This window comes from Micropterus salmoides, unplaced genomic scaffold, assembly GCF_014851395.1.
Source record: "Micropterus salmoides isolate LMB-PRFRI ecotype aquatic unplaced genomic scaffold, ASM1485139v1 Ms_hic_scaffold_2, whole genome shotgun sequence".
Classification (NCBI taxonomy): Eukaryota; Metazoa; Chordata; class Actinopteri; order Centrarchiformes; family Centrarchidae; genus Micropterus; species Micropterus salmoides.
In genome coordinates, this window is record NW_024041150.1 from 56,211,415 (window position 1) to 56,227,323 (window position 15,909).

The 15,909-nt window shown below is 46.7% G+C and overlaps 7 non-coding genes across 7 annotated transcripts; all 7 read left to right on the forward strand.

Annotated features, from left to right (window-relative positions):
• Positions 1 to 2,717: 2,717 nt before the first annotated feature.
• Positions 2,718 to 2,788, forward strand: trnag-gcc. The gene has a single exon. It is a non-coding gene; the product is annotated as a tRNA-Gly (tRNA).
• Positions 2,789 to 4,831: 2,043 nt separating this feature from the next.
• On the forward strand, positions 4,832 to 4,900 carry trnag-gcc. The gene has a single exon. It is a non-coding gene; the product is annotated as a tRNA-Gly (tRNA).
• A 1,296-nt stretch (positions 4,901 to 6,196) lies between these two features.
• Positions 6,197 to 6,267, forward strand: trnag-gcc. Its single transcript has one exon. It is a non-coding gene; the product is annotated as a tRNA-Gly (tRNA).
• A 2,663-nt stretch (positions 6,268 to 8,930) lies between these two features.
• trnag-gcc lies at positions 8,931 to 9,001 on the forward strand. The gene has a single exon. It is a non-coding gene; the product is annotated as a tRNA-Gly (tRNA).
• Positions 9,002 to 10,291: 1,290 nt separating this feature from the next.
• On the forward strand, positions 10,292 to 10,362 carry trnag-gcc. Its single transcript has one exon. It is a non-coding gene; the product is annotated as a tRNA-Gly (tRNA).
• Positions 10,363 to 11,667: 1,305 nt separating this feature from the next.
• trnag-gcc lies at positions 11,668 to 11,738 on the forward strand. Its single transcript has one exon. It is a non-coding gene; the product is annotated as a tRNA-Gly (tRNA).
• A 1,301-nt stretch (positions 11,739 to 13,039) lies between these two features.
• trnag-gcc lies at positions 13,040 to 13,109 on the forward strand. Its single transcript has one exon. It is a non-coding gene; the product is annotated as a tRNA-Gly (tRNA).
• The last annotated feature ends 2,800 nt before the right edge of the window (positions 13,110 to 15,909 follow it).

The window sequence follows — 15,909 nt, forward strand, 5'->3', positions numbered from 1 at the left end:
ACCAGTAACGATTCATTGTGGGGCTGGGGAAAAGTTAGAGAAACACCATAGTCAGTATAACGTCTCCTCTGGGACCATGAACGTCTGCACACAATTTGACGCTTTCCGGTCACACCCGACTTGTTATTAGGCACTGGAAATTACAGTTTATCCTGAGGGAAAGTGAATGTGTACGCCAAATTTCATGACGGTGAGTGATTCACCCAAAATCAAAAAATCAATCTCATGGTGGCGCTAGTGAAAATATCAGTCACAGTTCATTGTGGGGCTAGGGGAAAAGTCAGGGAATCACCGTAGTCAGTATGATGTCTCCTCTGGGGAATGTGAACGTCTGTACACAATTTGGTCAAGACCTGAGAGAATTCAGTGGTAGAATTCAGGCCAGCTGAAATTCCACCAGAAAGTGGCCGCGTGCGTTTTGAGGGCTTTTACTGTTTGAAGTATGGGACTGGAAACTGGCCAAATACCAGGTGTGTCTTCACCCCGAAAGCTGACTGCAAGTTGAAAGCAGCGCCTTAGTTTGTTCTGTGCCGCTCTGACTTGTTTCAGATGGTTACGTAACTTTCTGAGCCAAATTTCAATCTTGCCCAAAATGAGACATTGGTTTGACCTCATCGTGGGCCAAGAGGAAAAGTCAAGGGACCACTAAAGTCAGCAGGATTCATCTTCTGCGGAAAACGAATTTCTGTACCAAATTTCCTCAAGGCTTGTTGAGACAGCATGGATAGCGACAACTCTCAAGGTGACTGAGAATATGTTTTCAGGGCTTTTAAGGTATGAGGACATGAAACTGGCCACGTGTGTCTTCATCCTGACTTATTCATGGCATTGGAAATTACAGTTTGACAGCTTTCCGGTCACACCCGACTTGTTCATTAGGCACTGGAAATTACAGTTTATCCTGAGGGAAAGTGAATGTGTACGCCAATTTCATGACGGTGCGTGATTTCACCCAAAATCACAAAAATCAATCTCATGGAGGCGCTAGAGAAAATATCAGTCACAGTTCATTGTGGGGCTAGGGGAAAAGTCAGGGAATCACCGTCAGTTATGATGTCTCCTCTGGGGATGTGAAACGTCTGTACACAATTTGGTCAGACGACTGAGAGAATTCATGGTGAATTCAGGCAGCTGAAATTCACCAGAAAGTGGCCGCGTGCGTTTTGAGGGTTTTATGTTTGAAGTATGTGGACTGGAAACTGGCCAAATACCAGGTGTGTCTTCACCCCGAAAGCGTGTCGTCCAAATCTGACTTGTTCACTAAGCGGCGGTGGTCCAGTGGTAGAATTCTAGCCGCCACGGAGGCCAGCTGAAAATTCCCCAGAAAGTGGACGCGTCAGCTCCTACGGGGCAGCTTCATCGAGCATGTGGTTCAGTGGTAGAATTCTCGCCTGCCACGCGGGAGGCCGGGTTCGATTCCGGCCAATGCAGGACAAGTTTTAACCTTGTCGCGTACCAGCGAAAACCACTCAGCTGTGAAGGAAACCCTAACGGCAAGCTTGTACAACGTGATACATCAACACCGATCACAAATTCCTTGCTAACTGCAGCATCGTTACAAGAACAAGGTGCGGGTCCAGCCGAAATCGATTTTATCAGAAGTGGGATTCCCACCAACGCCCCAACGGGAGACTGCAGTTGAAAGCAGCGCCTTAGTTTGTTCTGTGCCGCTCTGACTTGTTTCAGATGGTTACGTAACTTTCTGAGCCAAAATTTCAATCTTGCCCAAATGAGACATTGGTTTGACCTCATCGTGGGCCAAGAGGAAAAGTCAAGGGACCACTAAGTCAGCAGGATTCATCTTCTGCGGAAAACGAATTTCTGTACCAAATTTCCTCAAGGCTTGTTGAGACAGCATGGATAGCGACAACTCTCAAGGTGACTGAGAAAATATGTTTTCAGGGCTTTTAAGGTATGAGGACATGAAACTGGCCAGGTGTGTCTTCATCCTGACTTATTCATTAGGCATTGGAATTACAGTTTATCCTGAAGGGAAACTGAATGTGTGCGCCAAACTTCATGACAATACATCCAGTAGTTGTTGAGACATTTCACTCAAAATCACAAAAATCAATCTCATGGGGCGCCAGAGAAAATACCAGTAACGATTCTTGGGGCTAGGGAAAAGTTAGAGAAACACCATAGTCAGTATAACGTCTCCTCTGGGGACCATGAACGTCTGCACACAATTGACGGCTTTCGTCACACCCGACTTGTTCATTAGGCACTGGAAATTACAGTTTATCCTGAGGGGAAAGTGAATGTGTACGCGAAAATTTCATGACGGTGAGTGATTTCACCCAAAATCACAAAAATCAATCTCATGGAGGCGCTAGAGAAATATCAGTCACAGTTCATTGTGGGCTAGGGGAAAAGTCAGGGAATCACCGTATTGTATGATGTCTCCTCTGGGGGAAGTGAACGTCTGTACACAATTTGGTCAAGACGACTGAGAGAATTCATGGTAGAATCAGGCCAGCTGAAAATTCCACCAGAAAGTGGCCGCGTGCGTTTTGAGGGCTTTTACTGTTTGAAGTATGTGGACTGGAAACTGGCCAAATACCAGGTGTGTCTTCACCCCGAAAGCGTGTCAGTCCAAATCTGACTTGTTCACTAAGCGGCGGGGTTCCAGTGGTAGAATTCTAGCCGCCACGGAGGCCAGCTGAAAATTCCACCAGAAAGTGGACGCGTCAGCTCCTACGGGGCAGCTTCATCGAGCATTGGTGGTTCAGTGGTAGAATTCTCGCCTGCCACGCGGGAGGCCCGGGTTCGATTCCCGGCCAATGCAGTGACAGTTTTAACCTTGTCGCGTACCGCCGAACCACTCAGCTGTGAAGGAAACCCTAACGGCAAGCTTGTACAACGTGATACATCAACAACCGATCACAAATTCCTTGCTTAACTGCAAGCATCGTTACAAGAACAAGGTGCGGGTCCAGCCGAAATCGATTTTATCAGAAGTGGGATTCCCACCAACGCCCCAACGGGAGACTGCAAGTGGAAGCAGCGCCTTAGTTTGTTCTGTGCCGCTCTGACTTGTTTCAGATGGTTACGTAACTTTCTGAGCCAAAATTTCAATCTTGCCCAAAATGAGACATTGGTTTGACCTCATCGGGCCAAGAGGAAAAGTCAAGGGACCACTAAAGTCAGCAGGATTCATCTTCTGCGGAAAACGAATTTCTGTACCAAATTTCCTCAGCTTGTTGAGACAGCATGGATAGCGACAACTCTCAGGTGACTGAGAAAATATGTTTTCAGGGCTTTTAAGGTATGAGGACATGAAACTGGCCAGGTGTGTCTTCATCCTGACTTATTCATTAGGCATTGAAATTACAGTTTATCTGAAGGGAAACTGAATGTGTGCGCAAACTTCATGACAATACAGCCAGTTGTTGAGACATTTCACTCAAAATCACAAAATCAATCTCATGGGGGGCCAGAGAAAATACCAACGATTCATTGTGGGGCTAGGGGAAAAGTTAGAGAACACCATAGCAGTATAACGTCTCCTCGGGACCATGAACGTCTGCACACAATTTGACGGCTTCCGGTACACCCGACTTGTTCATTAGGCACTGGAAATTACAGTTTATCCTGAGGGGAAAGTGAATGTGTACGCGAAATTTCATGACGGTGAGTGATTTCACAAAATCACAAAATCAATCTCATGGTGGCGCTAGAGAAAATATCAGTCACAGTTCATTGTGGGGCTAGGGAAAAGTCAGGGAATCACCGTAGTCAGTATGAGTCTCCTCTGGGGAATGTGAACGTCTGTACACAATTTGGTCAGACGACTGAGAGAATTCAGTGGTAGAATTCAGGCCAGCTGAAAATTCCACCAGAAAGTGCCGCGTGCGTTTTTGAGGGCTTTTACTGTTTGAAGTATGTGGACTGGAAACTGGCCATACCAGGTGTGTCTTCACCCCGAAAGCGTGTCAGTCCAAATCTGACTTGTTCACTAAGCGGCGGTGGTCCAGTGGTAGAATTCTAGCGGCCACGGAGCCAGCTGAAAATTCCACCAGAAGTGGACGCATGAAACTGGCCAGGTGTGTCTTCATCCTGACTTATTCATTAGGCATTGGAATTACAGTTTATCCTGAAGGGAACTGAATGTGTGCGCCAAACTTCATGACAATACATCCAGTAGTTGTTGAGACATTTCACTCAAAATCACAAAAATCAATCTCATGGGGGCGCCAGAGAAAATACCAGTAACGATTCATTGTGGGGCTAGGGGAAAAGTTAGAGAAACACCATAGTCAGTATAACGTCTCCTCTGGGGACCATGAACGTCTGCACAATTTGACGGCTTTCCGGTCACACCCGACTTGTTCATTAGGCACTGGAAAACAGTTTATCCTGAGGGGAAAGTGAATGTGTACGCCAAATTTCATGACGGTGAGTGATTTCACCCAAAATCACAAAAATCAATCTCATGGTGGCGCTAGTGAAATATCAGTCACAGTTCATTGTGGGGCTAGGGGAAAGTCAGGGAATCACCGTAGTCAGTATGATGTCTCTCTGGGGATGTGAACGTCTGTACACAATTTGGTCAAGACGACTGAGAGAATTCAGTGGTAGAATTCAGGCCAGCTGAAAATTCCACCAGAAAGTGGCCGCGTGCGTTTTGAGGGCTTTTACTGTTTGAAGTATGTGGACTGGAAACTGGCCAAATACCAGGTGTGTCTTCACCCCGAAAGCGTGTCAGTCCAAATCTGACTTGTTCACTAAGCGGCGGTGGTCCAGTGGTAGAATTCTAGCCGCCACGGAGGCCAGCTGAAAATTCCACCAGAAAGTGGACACGTCAGCTCCTACGGGGCAGCTTCATCGAGCATTGGTGGTTCAGTGGTAGAATTCTCACCTGCCACGCGGGGCCCGGGTTCGATTCCCGGCCAATGCAGTGACAAGTTTTAACCTTGTCGCGTACCAGCCGAAACCACTCAGCTGTGAAGGAAACCCTAACGGCAAGCTTGTACAACGTGATACATCAACAACCGATCACAAATTCCTTGCTTAACTGCAAGCATCGTTACAAGAACAAGGTGCGGGTCCAGCCGAAATCGATTTTATCAGAAGTGGGATTCCCACCAACGCCCCAACGGGAGACTGCAAGTTGAAAGCAGCGCCTTAGTTTGTTCTGTGCCTCTGACTTGTTTCAGATGGTTACGTAACTTTCTGAGCCAAAATTTCAATCTTGCCCAAAATGAGACATTGGTTTGACCTCATCGTGGGCCAAGAGGAAAAGTCAAGGGACCACTAAAGTCAGCAGGATTCATTCTGCGGAAAACGAATTTCTGTACCAAATTTCCTCAAGGCTTGTTGAGACAGCATGGATAGCGACAACTCTCAAGGTGACTGAGAAAATATGTTTTCAGGGCTTTTAAGGTATGAGGACATGAAACTGGCCAGGTGTGCTTCATCCTGACTTATTCATTAGGCATTGGAAATTACAGTTTATCCTGAAGGGAAACTGAATGTGTGCGCCAAACTTCATGACAATACATCCAGTAGTTGTTGAGACATTTCACTCAAAATCACAAAAATCAATCTCATGGGGCGCCAGAGAAAATACCAGTAACGATTCATTGTGGGCTAGGGGAAAAGTTAGAGAAACACCATAGTCAGTATAACGTCTCCTCTGGGGACCATGAACGTCTGCACAATTTGACGGCTTTCCGGTCCACCCGACTTGTTCATTAGGCACTGGAAATTACAGTTTATCCTGAGGGGAAAGTGAATGTGTACGCCAAATTTCATGACGGTGAGTGATTTCACCCAAAATCACAAAAATCAATCTCATGGTGGCGCTAGAGAAAATATCAGTCACAGTTCATTGTGGGGCTAGGGAAAAGTCAGGGAATCACCGTAGTCAGTATGATGTCTCCTCTGGGGAATGTGAACGTCTGTACACAATTTGGTCAAGACGACTGAGAGAATTCAGTGGTAGAATTCAGGCCAGCTGAAATTCCACCAGAAAGTGGCCGCGTGCGTTTTGAGGGCTTTTACTGTTTGAAGTATGTGGACTGGAAACTGGCCAAATACCAGGTGTGTCTTCACCCCGAAAGCGTGTCAGTCCAAATCTGACTTGTTCACTAAGCGGCGGTGGTCCAGTGGTAGAATTCTAGCCGCCACGGAGGCCAGCTGAAAATTCCACCAGAAAGTGGACGCGTCAGCTCCTACGGGGCAGCTTCATCGAGCATTGGTGGTTCAGTGGTAGAATTCTCGCCTGCCACGCGGGAGGCCCGGGTTCGATTCCCGGCCAATGCAGTGACAAGTTTTAACCTTGTCGCGTACCAGCCGAAACCACTCAGCTGTGAAGGAAACCCTAACGGCAAGCTTGTACAACGTGATACATCACAACCGATCACAAATTCCTTGCTTAACTGCAAGCATCGTTACAAGAACAAGGTGCGGGTCCAGCCGAAATCGATTTTATCAGAAGTGGGATTCCCACCAACGCCCCAACGGGAGACTGCAAGTTGAAAGCAGCCTTAGTTTGTTCTGTGCCGCTCTGACTTGTTTTCAGATGGTTACGTAACTTTCTGAGCCAAAATTTCAATCTTGCCCAAAATGAGACATTGGTTTGACCTCATCGGGGCCAAGAGGAAAAGTCAAGGGACCACTAAAGTCAGCAGGATTCATCTTCTGCGGAAAACGAATTTCTGTACCAAATTTCCTCAAGGCTTGTTGACAGCATGGATAGCGACAACTCTCAGGTGACTGAGAAAATATGTTTCAGGGCTTTTAAGGTATGAGGACATGAAACTGGCCAGGTGTGTCTTCATCCTGACTTATTCATTAGGCATTGGAAATTACAGTTTATCCTGAAGGGAAACTGAATGTGTGCGCCAAACTTCATGACAATACATCCAGTAGTTGTTGAGACATTTCACTCAAAATCACAAAATCAATCTCATGGGGGCGCCAGAGAAAATACCAGTAACGATTCATTGTGGGGCTAGGGGAAAAGTTAGAGAAACACCATAGTCAGTATAACGTCTCCTCTGGGGACCATGAACGTCTGCACACAATTTGACGGCTTTCCGGTCACACCCGACTTGTTCATTAGGCACTGGAAATTACAGTTTATCCTGAGGGGAAAGTGAATGTGTACGCCAATTTCATGACGGTGAGTGATTTCACCCAAAATCACAAAAATCAATCTCATGGTGGCGCTAGAGAAAATATCAGTCACAGTTCATTGTGGGGTAGGGGAAAAGTCAGGAATCACCGTAGTCAGTATGATGTCTCCTCTGGGGAATGTGAACGTCTGTACACAATTTGGTCAAGACGACTGAGAGAATTCAGTGGTAGAATTCAGGCCAGCTGAAAATTCCACCAGAAAGTGGCCGCGTGCGTTTTGAGGGCTTTTACTGTTTGAAGTATGTGGACTGGAAACTGGCCAAATACCAGGTGTGTCTTCACCCCGAAAGCGTGTCAGTCCAAATCTGACTTGTTCACTAAGCGGCGGTGGTCCAGTGGTAGAATTCTAGCCGCCACGGAGGCCAGCTGAAAATTCCACCAGAAAGTGGACGCGTCAGCTCCTACGGGGCAGCTTCATCGAGCATTGGTGGTTCAGTGGTAGAATTCGCCTGCCACGGGAGGCCCGGGTTCGATTCCCGGCCAATGCAGTGACAAGTTTAACCTTGTCGCGTACCAGCCGAAACCACTCAGCTGTGAAGGAAACCCTAACGGCAAGCTTGTACAACGTGATACATCAACAACCGATCACAAATTCCTTGCTTAACTGCAAGCATCGTTACAAGAACAAGGTGCGGGTCCAGCCGAAATCGATTTTATCAGAAGTGGGATTCCCACCAACGCCCCAACGGGAGACTGCAAGTTGAAAGCAGCGCCTTAGTTTGTTCTGTGCCGCTCTGACTTGTTTCAGATGGTTACGTAACTTTCTGAGCCAAAATTTCAATCTTGCCCAAAATGAGACATTGGTTTGACCTCATCGTGGGCCAAGAGGAAAAGTCAAGGGACCACTAAAGTCAGCAGGATTCATCTTCTGCGGAAAACGAATTTCTGTACCAAATTTCCTCAAGGCTTGTTGAGACAGCATGGATAGCGACAACTCTCAAGGTGACTGAGAAAATATGTTTTCAGGGCTTTTAAGGTATGAGGACATGAAACTGGCCAGGTGTGTCTTCATCCTGTATTCATTAGGCATTGGAAATTACAGTTTATCCTGAAGGGAAACTGAATGTGTGCGCCAAACTTCATGACAATACATCCAGTAGTTGTTGAGACATTTCACTCAAAATCACAAAATCAATCTCATGGGGGCGCCAGAGAAAATACCAGTAACGATTCATTGTGGGGCTAGGGGAAAAGTTAGAGAAACACCATAGTCAGTATAACGTCTCCTCTGGGACCATGAACGTCTGCACACAATTTGACGGCTTTCCGGTCACACCCGACTTGTTCATTAGGCACTGGAAATTACAGTTTATCCTGAGGGAAAGTGAATGTGTACGCCAAATTTCATGACGGTGAGTGATTTCACCCAAATCACAAAAATCAATCTCATGGTGGCGCTAGAGAAAATATCAGTCACAGTTCATTGTGGGGCTAGGGGAAAAGTCAGGGAATCACCGTAGTCAGTATGATGTCTCCTCTGGGGAATGTGAACGTCTGTACACAATTTGGTCAAGACGACTGAGAGAATTCAGTGGTAGAATTCAGGCCAGCTGAAAATTCCACCAGAAAGTGGCCGGTGCGTTTTGAGGGCTTTTACTGTTTGAAGTATGTGGACTGGAAACTGGCCAAATACCAGGTGTGTCTTCACCCCGAAAGCGTGTCAGTCCAAATCTGACTTGTTCACTAAGCGGCGGTGGTCCAGTGGTAGAATTCTAGCCGCCACGGAGGCCAGCTGAAAATTCCACCAGAAAGTGGACGCGTCAGCTCCTACGGGGCAGCTTCATCGAGCATTGGTGGTTCAGTGGTAGAATTCTCGCCTGCCACGCGGGAGGCCCGGGTTCGATTCCCGGCCAATGCAGTGACAAGTTTTAACCTTGTCGCGTACCAGCCGAAACCACTCAGCTGTGAAGGAAACCCTAACGGCAAGCTTGTACAACGTGATACATCAACAACCGATCACAAATTCCTTGCTTAACTGCAAGCATCGTTACAAGAACAAGGTGCGGGTCCAGCCGAAATCGATTTTATCAGAAGGGGATTCCCACCAACGCCCCAACGGGAGACTGCAAGTTGAAAGCAGCGCCTTAGTTTGTTCTGTGCCGCTCTGACTTGTTTCAGATGGTTACGTAACTTTCTGAGCCAAAATTTCAATCTTGCCCAAAATGAGACATTGGTTTGACCTCATCGGGGCCAAGAGGAAAAGTCAAGGGACCACTAAAGTCAGCAGGATTCATCTTCTGCGGAAAACGAATTTCTGTACCAAATTTCCTCAAGGCTTGTTGAGACAGCATGGATAGCGACAACTCTCAAGGTGACTGAAAATATGTTTTCAGGGCTTTTAAGGTATGAGGACATGAAACTGGCCAGGTGTGTCTTCATCCTGACTTATTCATTAGGCATTGGAAATTACAGTTTATCCTGAAGGGAAACTGAATGTGTGCGCCAAACTTCATGACAATCCAGTAGTTGTTGAGACATTTCACTCAAAATCACAAAAATCAATCTCATGGGGGCGCCAGAGAAAATACCAGTAACGATTCATTGTGGGGCTAGGGGAAAAGTTAGAGAAACACCATAGTCAGTATAACGTCTCCTCTGGGGACCATGAACGTCTGCACACAATTTGACGGCTTTCCGGTCACACCGACTTGTTCATTAGGCACTGGAAATTACAGTTTATGAGGGGAAAGTGAATGTGTACGCCAAATTTCATGACGGTGAGTGATTTCCCAAAATCACAAAAATCAATCTCATGGTGGCGCTAGAGAAAATATCAGTCACAGTTCATTGTGGGGCTAGGGGAAGTCAGGGAATCACCGTAGTCAGTATGATGTCTCCTCTGGGGAATGTGAACGTCTGTACCAATTTGGTCAAGACGACTGAGAGAATTCAGTGGTAGAATTCAGGCCAGCTGAAATTCCACCAGAAAGTGGCCGCGTGCGTTTTGAGGGCTTTTACTGTTTGAAGTATGTGGACTGGAAACTGGCCAAATACCAGGTGTGTCTTCACCCCGAAAGCGTGTCAGTCCAAATCTGACTTGTTCACTAAGCGGCGGTGGTCCAGTGGTAGAATTCTAGCCGCCACGGAGGCCAGCTGAAAATTCCACCAGAAAGTGGACGCGTCAGCTCCTACGGGGCAGCTTCATCGAGCATTGGTGGTTCAGTGGTAGAATTCTCGCCTGCCACGCGGGAGGCCCGGGTTCGATTCCCGGCCAATGCAGTGACAAGTTTTAACCTTGTCGCGTACCAGCCGAAACCACTCAGCTGTGAAGGAAACCCTAACGGCAAGCTTGTACAACGTGATACATCAACAACCGATCACAAATTCCTTGCTTAACTGCAAGCATCGTTACAAGAACAAGGTGCGGGTCCAGCCGAAATCGATTTTATCAGAAGTGGGATTCCCACCAACGCCCCAACGGGAGACTGCAAGTTGAAAGCAGCGCCTTAGTTTGTTCTGTGCCGCTCTGACTTGTTTCAGATGGTTACGTAACTTTCTGAGCCAAAATTTCAATCTTGCCCAAAATGAGACATTGGTTTGACCTCATCGTGGGCCAAGAGGAAAAGTCAAGGGACCACTAAAGTCAGCAGGATTCATCTTCTGCGGAAAACGAATTTCTGTACCAAATTTCCTCAAGGCTTGTTGAGACAGCATGGATAGCGACAACTCTCAAGGTGACTGAGAAAATATGTTTTCAGGGCTTTTAAGGTATGAGGACATGAAACTGGCCAGGTGTGTCTTCATCCTGACTTATTCATTAGGCATTGGAAATTACAGTTTATCCTGAAGGGAAACTGAATGTGTGCGCCAAACTTCATGACAATACATCCAGTAGTTGTTGAGACATTTCACTCAAAATCACAAAAATCAATCTCATGGGGGCGCCAGAGAAAATACCAGTAACGATTCATTGTGGGGCTAGGGGAAAAGTTAGAGAAACACCATAGTCAGTATAACGTCTCCTCTGGGGACCATGAACGTCTGCACACAATTTGACGGCTTTCCGGTCACACCCGACTTGTTCATTAGGCACTGGAAATTACAGTTTATCCTGAGGGGAAAGTGAATGTGTACGCCAAATTTCATGACGGTGAGTGATTTCACCAAAATCACAAAAATCAATCTCATGGTGGCGCTAGAGAAAATATCAGTCACAGTTCATTGTGGGGCTAGGGAAAAGTCAGGGAATCACCGTAGTCAGTATGATGTCTCCTCTGGGGAATGTGAACGTCTGTACACAATTTGGTCAAGACGACTGAGAGAATTCAGTGGTAGAATTCAGGCCAGCTGAAAATTCCACCAGAAAGTGGCCGCGTGCGTTTTGAGGGCTTTTACTGTTTGAAGTATGTGGACTGGAAACTGGCCAAATACCAGGTGTGTCTTCACCCCGAAAGCGTGTCAGTCCAAATCTGACTTGTTCACTAAGCGGCGGTGGTCCAGTGGTAGAATTCTAGCCGCCACGGAGGCCAGCTGAAAATTCCACCAGAAAGTGGACGCGTCAGCTCCTACGGGCAGCTTCATCGAGCATTGGTGGTTCAGTGGTAGAATTCTCGCCTGCCACGCGGGAGGCCCGGGTTCGATTCCCGGCCAATGCAGTGACAAGTTTTAACCTTGTCGCGTACCAGCCGAAACCACTCAGCTGTGAAGGAAACCCTAACGGCAAGCTTGTACAACGTGATACATCAACAACCGATCACAAATTCCTTGCTTAACTGCAAGCATCGTTACAAGAACAAGGTGCGGGTCCAGCCGAAATCGATTTTATCAGAAGTGGGATTCCCACCAAGCCCCAACGGGAGACTGCAAGTTGAAAGCAGCGCCTTAGTTTGTTCTGTGCCGCTCTGACTTGTTCAGATGGTTACGTAACTTTCTGAGCCAAAATTTCCATCTTGCCCAAAATGAGACATTGGTTTGACCTCATCGTGGGCCAAGAGGAAAAGTCAAGGGACCACTAAAGTCAGCAGGATTCATCTTCTGCGGAAAACGAATTTCTGTACCAAATTTCCTCAAGGCTTGTTGAGACAGCATGGATAGCGACAACTCTCAAGGTGACTGAGAAAATATGTTTTCAGGGCTTTTAAGGTATGAGGACATGAAACTGGCCAGGTGTCTTCATCCTGATTATTCATTAGGCATTGGAAATTACAGTTTATCCTGAAGGGAAACTGAATGTGTGCGCCAAACTTCATGACAATACATCCAGTAGTTGTTGAGACATTTCACTCAAAATCACAAAAATCAATCTCATGGGGGCGCCAGAGAAAATACCAGTAACGATTCATTGTGGGGCTAGGGGAAAAGTTAGAGAAACACCATAGTCAGTATAACGTCTCCTCTGGGGACCATGAACGTCTGCACACAATTTGACGGCTTTCCGGTCACACCCGACTTGTTCATTAGGCACTGGAAATTACAGTTTATCCTGAGGGGAAAGTGAATGTGTACGCCAAATTTCATGACGGTGAGTGATTTCACCCAAAATCACAAAAATCAATCTCATGGTGGCGCTAGAGAAAATATCAGTCACAGTTCATTGTGGGGCTAGGGGAAAAGTCAGGGAATCACCGTAGTCAGTATGATGTTCCTCTGGGGAATGTGAACGTCTGTACACAATTTGGTCAAGACGACTGAGAGAATTCAGTGGTAGAATTCAGGCCAGCTGAAAATTCCACCAGAAAGTGGCCGCGTGCGTTTTGAGGGCTTTTACTGTTTGAAGTATGTGGACTGGAAACTGGCCAAATACCAGGTGTGTCTTCACCCCGAAAGCGTGTCAGTCCAAATCTGACTTGTTCACTAAGCGGCGGTGGTCCAGTGGTAGAATTCTAGCCGCCACGGAGGCCAGCTGAAAATTCCACCAGAAAGTGGACGCGTCAGCTCCTACGGGCAGCTTCATCGAGCATTGGTGGTTCAGTGGTAGAATTCTCGCCTGCCACGCGGGAGGCCCGGGTTCGATTCCGGCCAATGCAGTGACAAGTTTTAACCTTGTCGCGTACCAGCCGAAACCACTCAGCTGTGAAGGAAACCCTAACGGCAAGCTTGTACAACGTGATACATCAACAACCGATCACAAATTCCTTGCTTAACTGCAAGCATCGTTACAAGAACAAGGTGCGGGTCCAGCCGAAATCGATTTATCAGAAGTGGGATTCCCACCAACGCCCCAACGGGAGACTGCAAGTTGAAAGCAGCGCCTTAGTTTGTTCTGTGCCGCTCTGACTTGTTTCAGATGGTTACGTAACTTTCTGAGCCAAATTTCAATCTTGCCCAAAATGAGACATTGGTTTGACCTCATCGTGGGCCAAGAGGAAAAGTCAAGGGACCACTAAAGTCAGCAGGATTCATCTTCTGCGGAAAACGAATTTCTGTACCAAATTTCCTCAAGGCTTGTTGAGACAGCATGGATAGCGACAACTCTCAAGGTGACTGAGAAAATATGTTTTCAGGGCTTTTAAGGTATGAGGACATGAAACTGGCCAGGGTGTCTTCATCCTGACTATTCATTAGGCATTGGAAATTACAGTTTATCCTGAAGGGAAACTGAATGTGTGCGCCAAACTTCATGACAATACATCCAGTAGTTGTTGAGACATTTCACTCAAAATCACAAAATCAATCTCATGGGGGCGCCAGAGAAAATACCAGTAACGATTCATTGTGGGGCTAGGGGAAAAGTTAGAGAAACACCATAGTCAGTATAACGTCTCCTCTGGGGACCATGAACGTCTGCACACAATTTGACGGCTTTCCGGTCACACCCGACTTGTTCATTAGGCACTGGAAATTACAGTTTATCCTGAGGGGAAAGTGAATGTGTACGCCAAATTTCATGACGGTGAGTGATTTCACCCAAAATCACAAAAATCAATCTCATGGTGGCGCTAGAGAAAATATCAGTCACAGTTCATTGTGGGGCTAGGGGAAAAGTCAGGGAATCACCGTAGTCAGTATGAGTCTCCTCTGGGGAATGTGAACGTCTGTACACAATTTGGTCAAGACGACTGAGAGAATTCAGGTAGAATTCAGCCAGCTGAAAATTCCACCAGAAAGTGGCCGCGTGCGTTTTGAGGGCTTTTACTGTTTGAAGTATGTGGGACTGGAAACTGGCCAAATACCAGGTGTGTCTTCACCCGAAAGCGTGTCAGTCCAAATCTGACTTGTTCACTAAGCGGCGGTGGTCCAGTGGTAGAATTCTAGCCGCCACGGAGGCCAGCTGAAAATTCCACCAGAAAGTGGACGCGTCAGCCTACGAGGCAGCTTCATCGAGCATTGGTGGTTCAGTGGTAGAATTCTCGCCTGCCACGGGGAGGCCCGGGTTCGATTCCGGCCAATGCAGTGACAAGTTTAACCTTGTCGCGTACCAGCCGAAACCACTCAGCTGTGAAGGAAACCCTAACGGCAAGCTTGTACAACGTGATACATCAACAACCGATCACAAATTCCTTGCTTAACTGCAAGCATCGTTACAAGAACAAGGTGCGGTCCAGCCGAAATCGATTTTATCAGAAGTGGGATTCCCACCAACGCCCAACGGGAGACTGCAAGTTGAAAGCAGCGCCTTAGTTTGTTCTGTGCCGCTCTGACTTGTCAGATGGTTACGTAACTTTCTGAGCCAAAATTTCAATCTTGCCCAAAATGAGACATGGTTTGACCTCATCGTGGGCCAAGAGGAAAAGTCAAGGGACCACTAAAGTCAGCAGGATTCATTCTGCGGAAAACGAATTTCTGTACCAAATTTCCTCAAGGCTTGTTGAGACAGCATGGATAGCGCAACTCAAGGTGACTGAGAAAATATGTTTTCAGGGCTTTTAAGGTATGAGGACATGAAACTGGCCAGGTGTGTCTTCATCCTGACTTATTCATTAGGCATTGGAAATTACAGTTTATCCTGAAGGGAAACTGAATGTGTGCGCCAAACTTCATGACAATACATCAGAGTGTTGAGACATTTCACTCAAATCACAAAAATCAATCTCATGGGGGCGCCAGAGAAAATACCAGTAACGATTCATTGTGGGGCTAGGGGAAAAGTTAGAGAAACAATAGTCAGTATAACGTCTCCTCTGGGGACCATGAACGTCTGCACACAATTTGACGGCTTTCCGGTCACACCCGACTGTTCATTAGGCACTGGAAATTACAGTTATCCTGAGGGGAAAGTGAATGTGTACGCCAAATTCATGACGGTGAGTGATTTCACTCAAATCACAAAAATCAATCTCATGGTGGCGCTAGAGAAATATCAGTCACAGTTCATTTGGGGCTAGGGGAAAAGTCAGGGAATCAGTAGTCAGTATGATGTCTCTCTGGGGATGTGAACGTCTGTACACAGGCGCCAAACTTCATGACAAACATCCAGTAGTTGTGAGACATTTCACTCAAAATCACAAAAATCAATCTCATGGGGGCGCCAGAGAAAATACCAGTAACGATTCATTGTGGGCTAGGGGAAAAGTTAGAGAAACACCTAGTCAGTATAACGCTCCTCTGGGGACCATGAACGTCTGCACACAATTTGACGGCTTTCCGGTCACACCCGACTTGTTCATTAGGCACTGGAAATTACAGTTTATCCTGGGGGAAAGTGAATGTGTACGCCAAATTTCGACGGTGAGTGATTTCACTCAAAATCACAAAATCAATCTCATGGTGGCGCTAGAGAAAATATCAGTAACAGTTCATTGGGGGCTAGGGAAAAGTCTCTCTCAGTCGTCTTGGTCAAGACGACTGAGAGAATTCAGTGGTAGAATTCAGGCCAGCTGAAAATTC